The sequence below is a fragment of the Labrus mixtus genome, chromosome 6 (assembly GCF_963584025.1).
Source record: "Labrus mixtus chromosome 6, fLabMix1.1, whole genome shotgun sequence".
NCBI classification, from domain to species: domain Eukaryota; kingdom Metazoa; phylum Chordata; class Actinopteri; order Labriformes; family Labridae; genus Labrus; species Labrus mixtus.
The window spans coordinates 29,308,183-29,321,649 of NC_083617.1; positions in this window are offsets into that span (position 1 = coordinate 29,308,183).

The following is a 13,467-nucleotide window of genomic DNA, read 5'->3' on the forward strand; positions in this document are numbered from 1 at the left end:
CTGTTGGCATTACCCTATTACACCCACATTTTGATGAATAAAGGTCGTAAGTTTGATTGACTGAAGATCATTCACAGTTTTCCATTATAAACCCCTTAAAGTTCACAAATGTGCATCATATTAAACATTAAATTGCTAGTATTATTAAAATGACAGATTTGCAGGCTCCAGTGCAGTCTGTCAGTTCTTTTTTGTTGTAATCTCAAGCAGTGGTTCTCAACTGGTGGGTCGGGACCCAAAAGTGGGTCTGTTTTCAGTGGGTCATGAGTGTGGCCGCCTGGAAGAATTAATGTGTCAAAAAGTCTGTGAAGCTCTTTTTAAATGTCTTTTTTTTTTGTTCTGGTTCTTTGTTCCATCACATGTTTTGTACCATCTGAGGTCCAAATAAATCGCATTGGTTGAAAAATATCAGAAATTTGAGTAGGAGTTGGTGGTGGGTCCTGAGGCTCCACCAGTTAAAAAACAATGATCTAAAGAAACAGGAGTCCAGAACTAAAGCAGGAGTGATAAACTTTCTCAGCACTGTTTGAAATCCATCAGTTTCTGTGTTGCCCGGCTGCTGACAGCAGATACTAGATTCTCTCAACATTGACCTTACAGTTAATAATTGACATGCTGTCCCTAGTAGCAGCCACCACTATTGGCCTTGGCAAAGAGAGACAATCTGCAGCGCAGTAAAACAGACAAAGGCTCTCACTGTGTTTGTTACTGTGATCTGACAAGAAGTCAATGTTTTATGTGGATTTATAAGTTATGTGTTTAATTCAGCAAATCAGGCACAAGACAATAATTACCAGCTTGACTAGTTTACTCTTTAATCAATTCCAAAATCATTTCTATGGCAACTCAACTAAAAGCATGAGATCAGGATGAAAGGTCTGGAAAAAGCGAGTTAGTCGGACCTTTTGTTCAGATTATTTTGTTGATGATGTTTAAGTTCTAAAGAGAAAGAAAAGCAAACCTCCCACTTCCACTTCCTGGTCTGATCTCTGAATGTAGTTACTCATTGATCACAACCAGTCATTGTACAACTAATGGCTCGGTGAGGCTCTCCTCATGCATACAGCAGTAGTGCTGTGAGCAACATAAATGCAGGGATGGAAAGAGCAAGAATATTGTACTCTAGTAAAGGCACAGTTATTTGGATTTATTTTTACTTAAGTAGAATTACTGGTCTATAAATCTACTCAAGTCAAAGGTAGTTCTTTAAAAATGTACTAAAAGTACAGAATACTTACTTTTATACCTGTGGGGGCGGGGTTAACAATATACATAAATTCTTTAAATGTAAGTTACATTTGTAAAGGGACACATTTATAATAAAGTGCAATGCAACAGCAAGTTTTGGATATTACATGGAATGATTAATCAGGCTATGATTCTAAGTCTTTCAACATATAGAAAATATGAAGTATTCCAGAAACAAACCATGTAATGTAACCGGTAATCATCTCTAATCAAATATCTCAGACAACTCCAACAGATGGATTATTGCTCCTGTAACAGAAATACAAGTAAGGCAAGATAATATTTTTATTATTATTTTTAATAAAGACTTAATGCATTTGAAGATGAACTTGCTGCTTCAATGTGGTCAGGGATGATTTTCTTTAGGTTCATTCTTAACATAACTTGGCTTTTAGCTGGGTCCACGTTTTGGTGTGAAGCATTAGCAATGATTCTTCTTCTGTGTTCCTGACCGCCATGTAACCCAATCAACTGGCCAGCTTCAAGCAGTTGACGGAAAGCTTGGATCTCAGTTGTGGGATCCTACTGTCAACAGTAGACAATGTAAACATTGAGTATGTTCAACAGTTTAAATATTTAGGTATTTGGTTAGATCATGATTTGTCGTATAGGTCTCACATTTCTTGTTTATCTGGAAAAATAAGACCTCAACTTGGTTTTCTGTATAGGAACAAATCCTGCCTAACAGTGCATAATAGAAAAAAGATTGTCCAGGCTACAATACTGCCCATTTTAGAATATGGAGACACACTCATCTGCTTCTGTCTTGAAGCCTTTAGATGCCTTATACCACAGTGCTCTTCACTTTATCACAGGCGACAGATTTCGAACTCATCATTGTGACCTTTATCGTTCTGTAGGCTGGTCCTCGTTGGATCAACGTAGAAAGCAGCACAGTATTTTGTTTATTGAGGTAAACTCCCTTCTTACCTTGGACATGGTTTACATGTGTGAATATGTGTTTCAGTGTCTCGATGCTATTATTGTTAACTGTTAATATGTTTATATTTGTGTTGTTTCTATTTTTGTATTGCTGCAGGGCACCCCTGGAAAAGAGACCTCGGTCTCAGTGGGTCCTCCCTGCTAAAATAAAGGATAAAAATAAAATTAAAAAAAAGTTTTTTAAATGTAGTGAAGAAATATTTTTACCCCAAAATATACCGAAATAAAAGTAAAATTACAGATATTAAAACGTACTCAAAAAAGCTACTCAATTGCAGTAAGGTGAGTAAATGTAATTTGTTACTTTGGACCCCTGGCAGTTTGGCAACTGTCCTAGCTAGATAATATTTAATTGGTATCATGGCTTTGCTGGTCCTCCTGCACAGCTAGCTTCTGTTTTGAAGTTACTTTAGAATAACATTTACTTGCTTACTAATTCTCTGGCACCAACCTGAAAACTCCCAACGCTTTTTCTCACTCTGCTAATTCACCAGATTTATGGTCATGTGGAGTTTGGGAGCTGGGTTTACATTCCAGTGTGAGGACACTGTGCTTGTTTGTGTGTGTGTGTGTGTGTGTGTGTGTGTGTGTGTGTGTGTGTGTGTGTGTGTGTGTGTGTGTGTGAGAGAGAGAGATAGAGATTTTTTTTCCCTGCAAGAAACTAGAATGGATAAGAAGCCTGCTTGGAATAAACTTTGTGTTTAAGTTGACACAAATAAAGACGGTCAGGGTCAGTGGGTTTGAGTTGATAGAGTCCTGCAGCTTTGTTTCTTTAAGTTTTACTCACAAAATGGATATTGCTTCTTATAAATGCCACACTATAAGAGACCAGAGGGAGCTAATCGGCCAAGACCATGACCTTCTTTTTTTTTTTAAGCCTTTGCATTTTTAAAGTGAGCATTCAGCAACCTTTTACTAAACCCACTAAAATCACTTTCAGGTCTTTGTGCAGCAAGAATAAACGCAGAAACATTGTCAGAGTGTATTATTGACTAAACGCACATTCAAAGTAATGCACTTCTCATTCAGAAATAGATGTATTGTTGTTATTTCATATGCATATTTATTCTAATAATTAAAAAACTTAGGATGAAAAGTCCCTTAAAATGCACTCATTATGGGTGCCAGATAGCCTAGCGGTTATGTTGTACAGAGGCTACAGTCCTCATCACAGTGGCCATGGGTTCAAATTGGACCTCGGCCCTCTGAGGCATGTCATCCGCAACTTTCTCCTCCAAACATTTCCTGTCTCTCTTTAGCTGTCCTATCCAATGAAGGCAAAAGGCCTGAAACTTTTTTAAATTCATTCACATTGTTCCCCAGTCAGATTTTGACTTCATACATAGGGTGTAGTCATTTAGGGATCTGCAGCATAAATGTGAATATGAAAAAATTGATGTCAAACTTGTTCCATGTTGGACGACTAACAGGAGTGTTATTAGGTCCATTCAAGTAAGATTTATTTTATGACTTAGTAAAGGTGAATCACACTCAGTTGTGCAGTTACATTTATTGAAGGTGCATGTATAAAAAAGTATTTTATTAGAACTACTTACCGACCTAATTGTGACCAAGAACAATTGGAATGAGTTTTAAAGATTAGCAGAAATGTCATGAAAAGTATTACTTTCCTTACTGGATAAAGAGTAGGGACATCGTTGCAGGAGGAGAATAACATCAATACTTCAACCCAACAACTATATAACTGCTCACTTACTACTGGTATTACTGCATAAAACTGGTAGTACTGGATAGTCAAAGAAACAAACGGCTTAACGGTGACGTCTTCAAAGAAGTGAGGTCAGTCGTGTGTTTGTTTTTCTTTAAATGTTGTTGACACATACAGCACAAGGAAAACCAAAGAAGACTTTTCACAGGTTAGATGTCCTGCACACACCTGGAACACAATACTAAATAATCTGGCAGGCCGTCAACCGACGATCTTGAGGAGCTTAAGAGAGCTCAAGAGCTCCCAGGAAAGTAGGTGGTTAGTGACTGATATTTATAGATAGATACATGCAGTAATATGATGTACTGTATATGCATAGAGAGAGAGAGAGAGAGGAGCTCAGGGTGCCAGTTCCCCCGGTAGTCTAAGCCTATAGCAGCATAACTAAGAGCTGGTCTACACCAGCACCAGCCATAACTATAAGATTTATCAAAAAGGAAAGTTTTAAGTCTATTCTTAAAAATACAGACTGTGTCTGCCTCCCGGACCCCGGCTGGAAGGCGGTTCCAGAGGAGAGGAGCCCGATAACTGAAGGCTTTACCCCCCATAGTACACTTAGAGACTGTAGGTACCACTAGTAGGCCTGCATTCTGGGACCATAATGTTCTCGAGGGACAGTACGGCACTAGTAGCTTCTTAAAATAAGATGGTGCCTGGCCATTTAGAGCTTTGTAAGTGAGAAGAAGGATCTTGAATTCTATTCTAGACTGTATAGGGAGCCAGTGCAGAGCAGCCAAGACAGGAGTAATGTGGTCCCTTTTCCTAGTTCTGGTCAGTACACAAGCTGCAGCATTCTGGACCAGTTGAAGAGTCTTTAGAGATTTGCCAGAGCACCCTGACAAAAGAGAGTTACAATAATCCAGTCTGGAGGTAACAAATGCATGAACTAGTTTTTCTGCATCATTTTGCGACAGGATATTCCTGATCTTGGATATATTACAATGGTGAAAATAGGCTGTTCTTGAAACTTGACTGATGTGAGAGCTAAAAGACATATCTTGATCAAAAAGAACTCCTAGGTGCTAGATGCCAGGCTGATGTCACTAAGGACAGTCAAATCACTAGAAAAAGTCTCTCTGAGGTTCTTAGGGCCTAGCACAATAACTTCAGTCTTGTCTGAGTTAAGTAGCAAAAAATTTCTGGTCATCCAGGTCCTTACGTCCTTAAGGCACGTTTCTAGCTGACATAACTGACTGGTGCCATCGGGCTTCATTAAGACATACAGCTGAGTATCATCTGCATAACAATGAAACTGTATGGAGTGTTTCCTCATAATATTTCCCAGAGGAAGCATATATAATGTAAAAAGAATTGGTCCAAGCACTGAACCTTGTGGGACTCCATGGCAAACTTTAGTGTGCATAGAGGACTCATCATTAACATGTACAAACTGAGATCGGTCTGATAAGTAGGATTCAAACCAACTTAAAGCAGTGCCTGAAATTCCAAGCAAATGCTCCAGTCTGTACAACAGGATCCGATGGTCAATGGTGTCAAAAGCAGCACTAAGATCTAACAAGACGAGCACAGAGAGAAGTCCCCTGTCTGAGGCTAGAAGTAGATCGTTTGTAACTCTAACTAGTGCAGTCTCAGTGCTATGGTGGACTCTAAAACCTGACTGGAACTCTTCAAATAAACTGTTGTCATGGAGAAAGTCACACAGCTGTTTAGCTACCACCTTCTCCAGGATCTTCGAGAAAAAAGGAAGGTTGGATATAGGCCTGTAGCTAGCTAGAGTTCCTGAGTCTAGAGTAGGCTTTTTAAGTAGAGGTTTGATTACCGCTACTTTAAATGTCTGTGGTACATAGCCTGCCAGTAAAGACGAATTGATCATATCTAATATAGAGTTGCTAACTAAGGGAAAGACTTCCTTAAACAGCTTGGTTGGGATTGGGTCCAAAATACAGGTTGACGGTTTCGACGCAGAAAAAATGGAATATAGCTCTGAAAGGTCGATTGGAGAAAAACAGTCGAGACTAATATATGGTCCTGGAACTGTTTCTGCCTATCAGACGTATCTGCACCAGGTAAGGGCAGGAGGTTACCAATTTTGTCTCTGATGTCTAGATCAGTTTTTAAATTGACCATGGGTCAATTTAAAAACTTGATCACAATTCACTGTACTCATGAGTGTAAATGTTATTAACTGTAGTTACCTGCTTACTGCTTATTCTTCTGGTCTTATAGTCTATGTATTTTGTCTTCGTTGTTTTTTGTCTTTTTTTGTCTCTTATTCGTTTTAATTGTACTCTCGACGTCATTGTAAATGAGGGCTTGCCTTCAATGATTTCTCGAGAATAAATAAAGGTAAAATGAAAATAAAATGAAATGTCCAGAAAACTCCTTGCCTGGAAGCGCTGCTGCACACACTGAAACCATTTCACTGGGTGCTGGAAGGTCAAAGAGCAGATTAAGGCAGTAGGACTTTGGCAATGGAGAAGGGCTCCTGGAATATTTGAGAATGCTTCTGTGTGGGGGCGGAGCTGTGTCTGGTCTTTATCCTGATGATTAAAGACCTCCTTGTAAAAAGATTGATTTTTTTGAATACCCACAGAGGAACTGAGGTGACATGAAGTTGGAGCCACCTCTCACCTAATATCAACCTGTTCTTGTTGGTTTATTAGGCTGATTTTGGTTTGAACTCCAGTTCAGGCTAAATTAATTTGTCTAAAAAATACATGAGAATTTGTCATAGTTGTGGAGAATATTAGGTGAAAAGGAAAAATACACTTGTGTCTGCACAAACTGGGTGTGCTTTCTATGCCTTTCTTTGTATTGTGTTTAAAGAATAACACTATCAGTAATTGGATCATAAACTTTTCTTATTATAAGAAGTAAATCAGCACTTATAAGAAACATCTTAACAGATTTTAGACAGCTTTAAAACAATAATGAAAAACTTTTAGTTTTTTTACTTGTTGAGCATTTCAGAGACATTTATTCAGTTTAGCTAAATTCAGTTTTTCTCAAAGAATAATGTATCGCTTTTTTCAAATGAATATACATTAAACCATTTTGAAATTAGATTTTTAAAATGTTTAATAAGTGTTGATATTTTATTAATCCCAGAGGGAAGTTCTTGTTTACACTCTGTTATTTAGAGACATGCTTCTCACACAAATTAAACAAACAGGACGTGTGGACATGCATCAGTGGAGAGATGTCAGAGTGGGGCTGCTACACACTGCTACATAGGGAGCGCTTCAGAGCTTGTTGGGGGCTCAGTGCCTTGCTCAAGGGCACCTCGGCAGTACTCGAGAAGTGCCCTGGCACCTCGCCAGCTGCCAGACCAACTTCCAGATTTTGTCTACACCAGGACTTGAATCAGCGACCCTTCAGTTCCCACCCCAAGTCCCCACAGACTGAGCTACTGCAGTCCCAAATACAAACCAGGTGAGATACTAAGTCCTCTGCTGGGTTAGTATGAACACATGTTCATAATGTTGATAAAATGTGAAAGACGAACTTGATACAACAAAGCATAAATCACACATACAGTTAAGACAGCCACTTCAGTCAGTCTTCATTAGTATAGCACCAATTGATAACAAATGTTATCTCATGACACATTACAAAAAGCAGGTCAAAGACCTTACTCTTTGTTATATAATCTACAGAGACCCAACATTAGCAGGGTCTTGTCTGAAAATGCAGCCGTAAAAAGAACATTCTCTGAAGAATATGAATCATTTAGTGCAATTACATTTTCACTCAGGTTAATTGTATATGGAAAAAATGTATTCTAAAAATACTAACAGTAAGTCTGATGAGACTTAAATGTAGTTTAGACTGCAGTGTGAATGACTTGGAATCCAGCAAGCTCAATAAATAATTTTGAATTTTCTTCTACAGTATGTTGTCCATCAGCTCCTCTCCTCGCATGAAACAAGATGTAAAGCTTGACCATACTTCAGTGTCTACTTCCACTGGCTCTGACTTATTTTATACGACGAGCTGACACAGACAGTGCCACAATGCTGACAGGTATCGATCTTAGTACGGTTAAGGCAATGTTATTTGATTTGGGAAAAAAGCAAGTAATCGGGGGGAAACAAGAATGTGCTTGATGGGTAAAAAAAGAGGAAGAAGTTGTTGAAAATCAGCCTGTGTGAACCTTAAATGGCGTTAAGTTCATGGTGTTCAATGTTTATACATATAAAAGTAGTGCAATAGCCCACATAATGATGAGACAATTTGGAAAATGTATAGAAATATTAGAAGCATAAAGCAACTTCTCCATCCTTCCAGCATGAAGTCAGTTAATTTATTAGAAAGATGAGCTGCCAGAGGTGGTGGTCAGCAGGCAATGGATGAGTCTCACATCACAGGACTTTAACCCGGAAGAACCTGGTTTGGACCCATGTGTAAAAACGTAATGCTTTTTTATTGTTTTAACCCAGTGTTTCAAAGTGGGGTCCTGACCCCCCGTCAGGTTGCCAGGTGACACTAGCAGAAAGTTGGAGGGAAAAAGGCACAAAAATAAAAATGAACTAATAACAGTATTTGTGACAACAACATTTTAATATGTCTTTTTACATGTTATTAATCACTGAAAATGAAATTCTGTGTTTTGCTTTTATGCAAAGGTGGTACCCACCAGAAGCTAATGCTATATGAGGGTTTTTGAAATGGCAAAGTTTGGGAACCCCTGTTTTAACCCACACTATCCAAACAGATGATTTCAATTTACCAAAATGTTGTAAAGGATGAAAACAGATGTTAAAGACATCGCTTTGAGTGGGTCTCTGTGAGGCATCCAAAGGGTGCCATGACAAACATTTTGTATTTGACAAGCTTGAATGAAGAGGTTGGATATTTATAGGATGATAAATGAAAAAAGGGCACAGGTTTTCATATGACATCACACAACCCGTTATATGAAGAGATGTTGTAAATTATTTGCCAATCTATTAAGTGGATGTTGAGATATCTGGCCAGAAGTTTGTCACTAAATGAAACACTTTAGGTATTTGATTTGATTTGATTAGGTGTCATTTAACTACATAAGATTGATGAGAGATGTAAGAGTACTACATTGAACCAGATAATGTTAAAAATACAGAGTAAAAGAATTAGGCTAGACTTACATTTTTTTATATACCTGTGCATCTGTGTAAAGACTCACCAATGATACTCTGTATCTGTGCAGGGGGGCTTGTTTTGGACAGTGTGGTTGGGCCCACTCAGTGTGATCTTAGCTGTGATCTTAAATTAACATAAAATAAAAAATGAGACAAAGAATCAAATCCTCAACATTGCCCACTGATCACACAAAAGGAAGTGAATCACTCTTCAAACTCAACAAACTATCCATGTAATCTGACACCGCTCCCTGCCTTCCTCCCACTTTGCCTCCTTCCGCCTCTGTCCTCTCTCATTCCAGTCCACACAACACCCCCCACCCCCTCCCCTCTGTCCCACACTGACCCTTTCAATGGCTAAGTGGTGGCCACTGTAAACTGACCAGTCTTTCTTCTGCTTGCACATCCCTCTGTCTCTCTATGGGAAAATGATGATTGATGGCAAGGAAGAGAGAAAGATAACATCACTTTATTGCTTTCTGAAAAGTCCCCGGTCTTTCATGCTTATATACCGTGAAGCTGTGAAAAGGGTTCATTATGTATTGCCGGTGAAACTCAAGAAGAAACTCAAGAAGCACAAGAACAGTTAAAATTGAATATTTCTAAGACCTAAAATCCTAGATTTGTGAAATCAAATTCATGTCTCATAATTTTAGAGTCAGTTCTTGTGTTGGGAAAAAACCATTTCAGATTCAGATTTAGACAACTTTATTTATCCCAGAAGGGCAACTCAGTTTCTAAAAAACCCTCCTGGCAAGAAACGTAAATTATTGAGAGCTCCACCCTGCTATATAGCTGCTATAGGCTGCTATATAGCAGGCTACAACCTTATATTTTTAAGAATTCCTCATTATCATAAATACTGTATATGAGCTTTTGTATACTAGGAAACCAGGGAGTCTTTCATTAAAGCAGACTGAAGAGTAGACATCCTTCACAGAGATATTAAAAAGAACAGCTCCACATCAGATTTAAGGTTTAAGATGAAAAGTCATTTTTGGTTAACTTCTTCATTAGTACTGGTCATCCGTGGAAATTTATAGCTTTCCCGCAAAACCAATGTGTTAAATCTCCTGGCAGTTTATGGCAACATATTCCCTCAAACTTTATTTGACGAAATGGGTGGTACAGGGTCACTAAATGCCCTTGAAGCCTTCTGATTATAAGTAACACCTCATAATCCTTTATGGAATAATATATATTATTCATAAAAGAAAGCTATGTTTAACATGGACTGGATGGATAGAAATGTTTGGTGCATGATGGGTTATTTAATGCAATTTGAGAAATATTTTTTTTTAACATTTCTGATCAACCAGTACAAACACTGTTATGACTCATAATAGCATTAGCAGAAATAGCAGATTGATTCGCAGAAATGGCTTCATTCTTCATTTGTACCGTCTAACCTCCATCAGTCAGAGGAGTGCAGGAACTAACAATCTTCAGTCTGTTGGTGACAAAAGTCAGAACTGAACGGTAAAAAGGTGTTTAAGACCATTTACTTGGAACAAATTACAAAAAGACCTGAAACGTAATGATCTCATTGAATGCTTTTAATGGGATGCTAAATGACTTGGAGGCAGACACATCTTGCTGTAGGCTACATGTATGTTGTTGTCGGCGATCTTGACAAATACATAGTTTTAAGTTGTTCGTTCATGTTTTTTAAGGTATCATAATTATGTCAATTATATGTACCACATTTATTGTGCTGCTGCCTCTCTTGGCAAGGACATCCTAGAAAAATATATTTTTCATTTTAACAAGGTTTTCCTGGTAAAATAAAGGGGAAAAAAGAAGACTAAATGAATTGACTCCACCCATAGCCTCATGTCACGGGATGAAATTCAACTCTATAAAAGTCCCTTAAATTGATTAAATCCAAATGTGCCATGTCTCTATGAATTACTTTTAATAAGTTTAAATGTCTTAACATGCTTATTGTTGTTTGTTTTCTTTCTGTTTGTTGTTCTTGTTCATATATTTGAATATTATTTACCATACAAAAGTAGGCTATCTGTCTTTTTGAGTTATATGTTATTTATTCAGCTTCAAGACATTTTGTCTCAATGTTTGTTATTTTGAATTCATGACAATAAAGTTTTGAGAAGAAAAAATACGTTCGTCTATTTTTATTAAGATGACATCCATTCATGTGTGGAGCTTACATTTCTGTGGTAAAACAGCCTCTCATAGTAAGTAGTGAAGTGTTTTCATTGTATATATTTCATCACTAATATGCTAACATGTGAAGTCGTGGAGAAAAATACTTTGTAAAATGAGTACATTTGCATAATGTTAGGACATAAGCTGCTAAATTAGCAAGGACAGTTCATAGCTAGCTAACATAACCTCATATTTAGAGAACAAATACAACAAAAGTAATCATTTAAAAACATTATATAGTTCAAAAAACGTTTCATGTTAACATTAAATATGAAACAATAATTTGTATCTGGTACCTTAGCTAGCATTGCTGAGAGGGAACCTTAAATTGTTTAAAAATATAATAGAAAGGCTTCACAAGAACTTTCTGTCTTGAATTATGTGAAGACAAAACCTATAAATACTTAAGAACAAGTGTTTTTTGTATTTTTTCATCTCTGCTAACTTAGCCACTCTCAGTTAGCTTGTTAGCAACTTTTACTGCTTTAAATTACTATTAACTAGCTAGCACAGTTAATGCTAATTTGGCTACAACAAACTACTCTGTGTATATTTCTAAACTGCCTTGTGTTGTGAGAGATAATCCACATTAGCTACTGTTGTTTTATGTTAGATGATCAATGTAAATCAGTTGTCCATTCAGTGTTTGATTGGAACATGACAACCTTTAACATTTAATGTTGTTTTATGTAAAATGAACATGTATGTTAAGGGGTTATTTGTTTTACTGTCAGCATTGACATCGTTTCACCATTGTACTGTTTTAGAAAAACATAATTTACTAAATTTTCATAATTTTGTTCATTTTAAAAATGCATGTTTTATATATAACATTTTGCACAGACTTGCTCCTCCTCCTTTGAAGGACTTTATAAAGCTGAAGTCTGCCAGTGGGATCGGCACCAGGGGCCACAGCCCGAGGAGACTGTGAGGTCCCATACAGACGCACTACATTCAAACTGTTCTGTCAGTCAAAGGAAATAAATATTACTGACAATAAGAAACTCACAAACATATACAACCTTCAAAACACACCTCAAACAGTGGATAAAAGAAAACCAAGTCTGTGACCACCTTTAACCTTTAACCTCTATTATTGTCTTGTGTCACTTGTGCCTTTGTGTTTGTATTTCATTTGTAATTTGTCTTTCTCTGTTACCTGCCTAGGCACAACAGATGGAAACTAGCACTTCTGCTATAATCTGGCATTTTTACAGCTGTAATTGTTACAGCTGTTCATTAATATGCACTGTCCCTAACAAATAAATAAATAAAAGCATTGTATTTATCGAGGACCAACTCACTATACATTTAGTTTTGATATTTTTAGGGAGGAATATTAAGCCTGGCTCTTTGGTCCTTTGAAGGCCCCCTTTCTGTGCAGCATCAGGCCTGGGATCAGGGGCAGATGCGTTCACATATACAACCAGTCCAGTCAAAAAATCAGTGCAACAGGCTTGTGTAGTCAACAGGGTTTGAACAAAACAAAACAATATGAACAGCTCAAATTCTCTAAAAATTCCAACTGGGAAAATTTTATTTTTCTAGTATGATGTGAAAGAAAAGTTGTTATTCCTTCTTAATAATTTTGCCTTACACGTATACTGTGCTTAAATGTAAAATACATGTTGAAAATGAAACATACAACTGTATCATTTTAAAACTGAGTTACATTTTTTAATTACTGAAATAAAAATGATCAGTATCTCTTTCTTGATAATGCCTCTAAGGTAAATACTAACTACTAATATTGCATGTATGTGTGTTCATGTCATTTCATGGTAGTTTTTTGATATGGCAGAAAGGAACTACATAATTCAATTAAATGGATTCTACTCTGGTTACCCAATTAGTTTAAAAGGGGCATAAAAGTTGCTGGGTATGTCTTTCAGACACTCAGACTGCAGTTTAGGTCATGTTGCAGCCTAGCCATTCAGTCAGCTGATGGACACACAATCAGGAGCAGAGAATGAAGGAGAGATGAAGGAAGTGCTCATTTCTTGGAGATTAATTATTGATGTTTAGCAGCACAGAGACTGACTTCAAGAAGCACCTGAAGAAAATATTGTATATCTCTTGTGTGCTACAAACTACTGGCAAATGTTTTATGGGATGATTTATGAATAGATACATCTGCCAATAGACCAGCACATTTTTTTTTAACTGTCACGGGCAAGTCCTTGTGTGTCATGTCATGCTTACCAGGCGGCTGATCAAGTACTGTCTTGTGTACCATCTGTGTTGCATGGCATTGAGGAAGCGGTCCAGTCCTACCACTTTGAATTAGGAAGAGGTTTT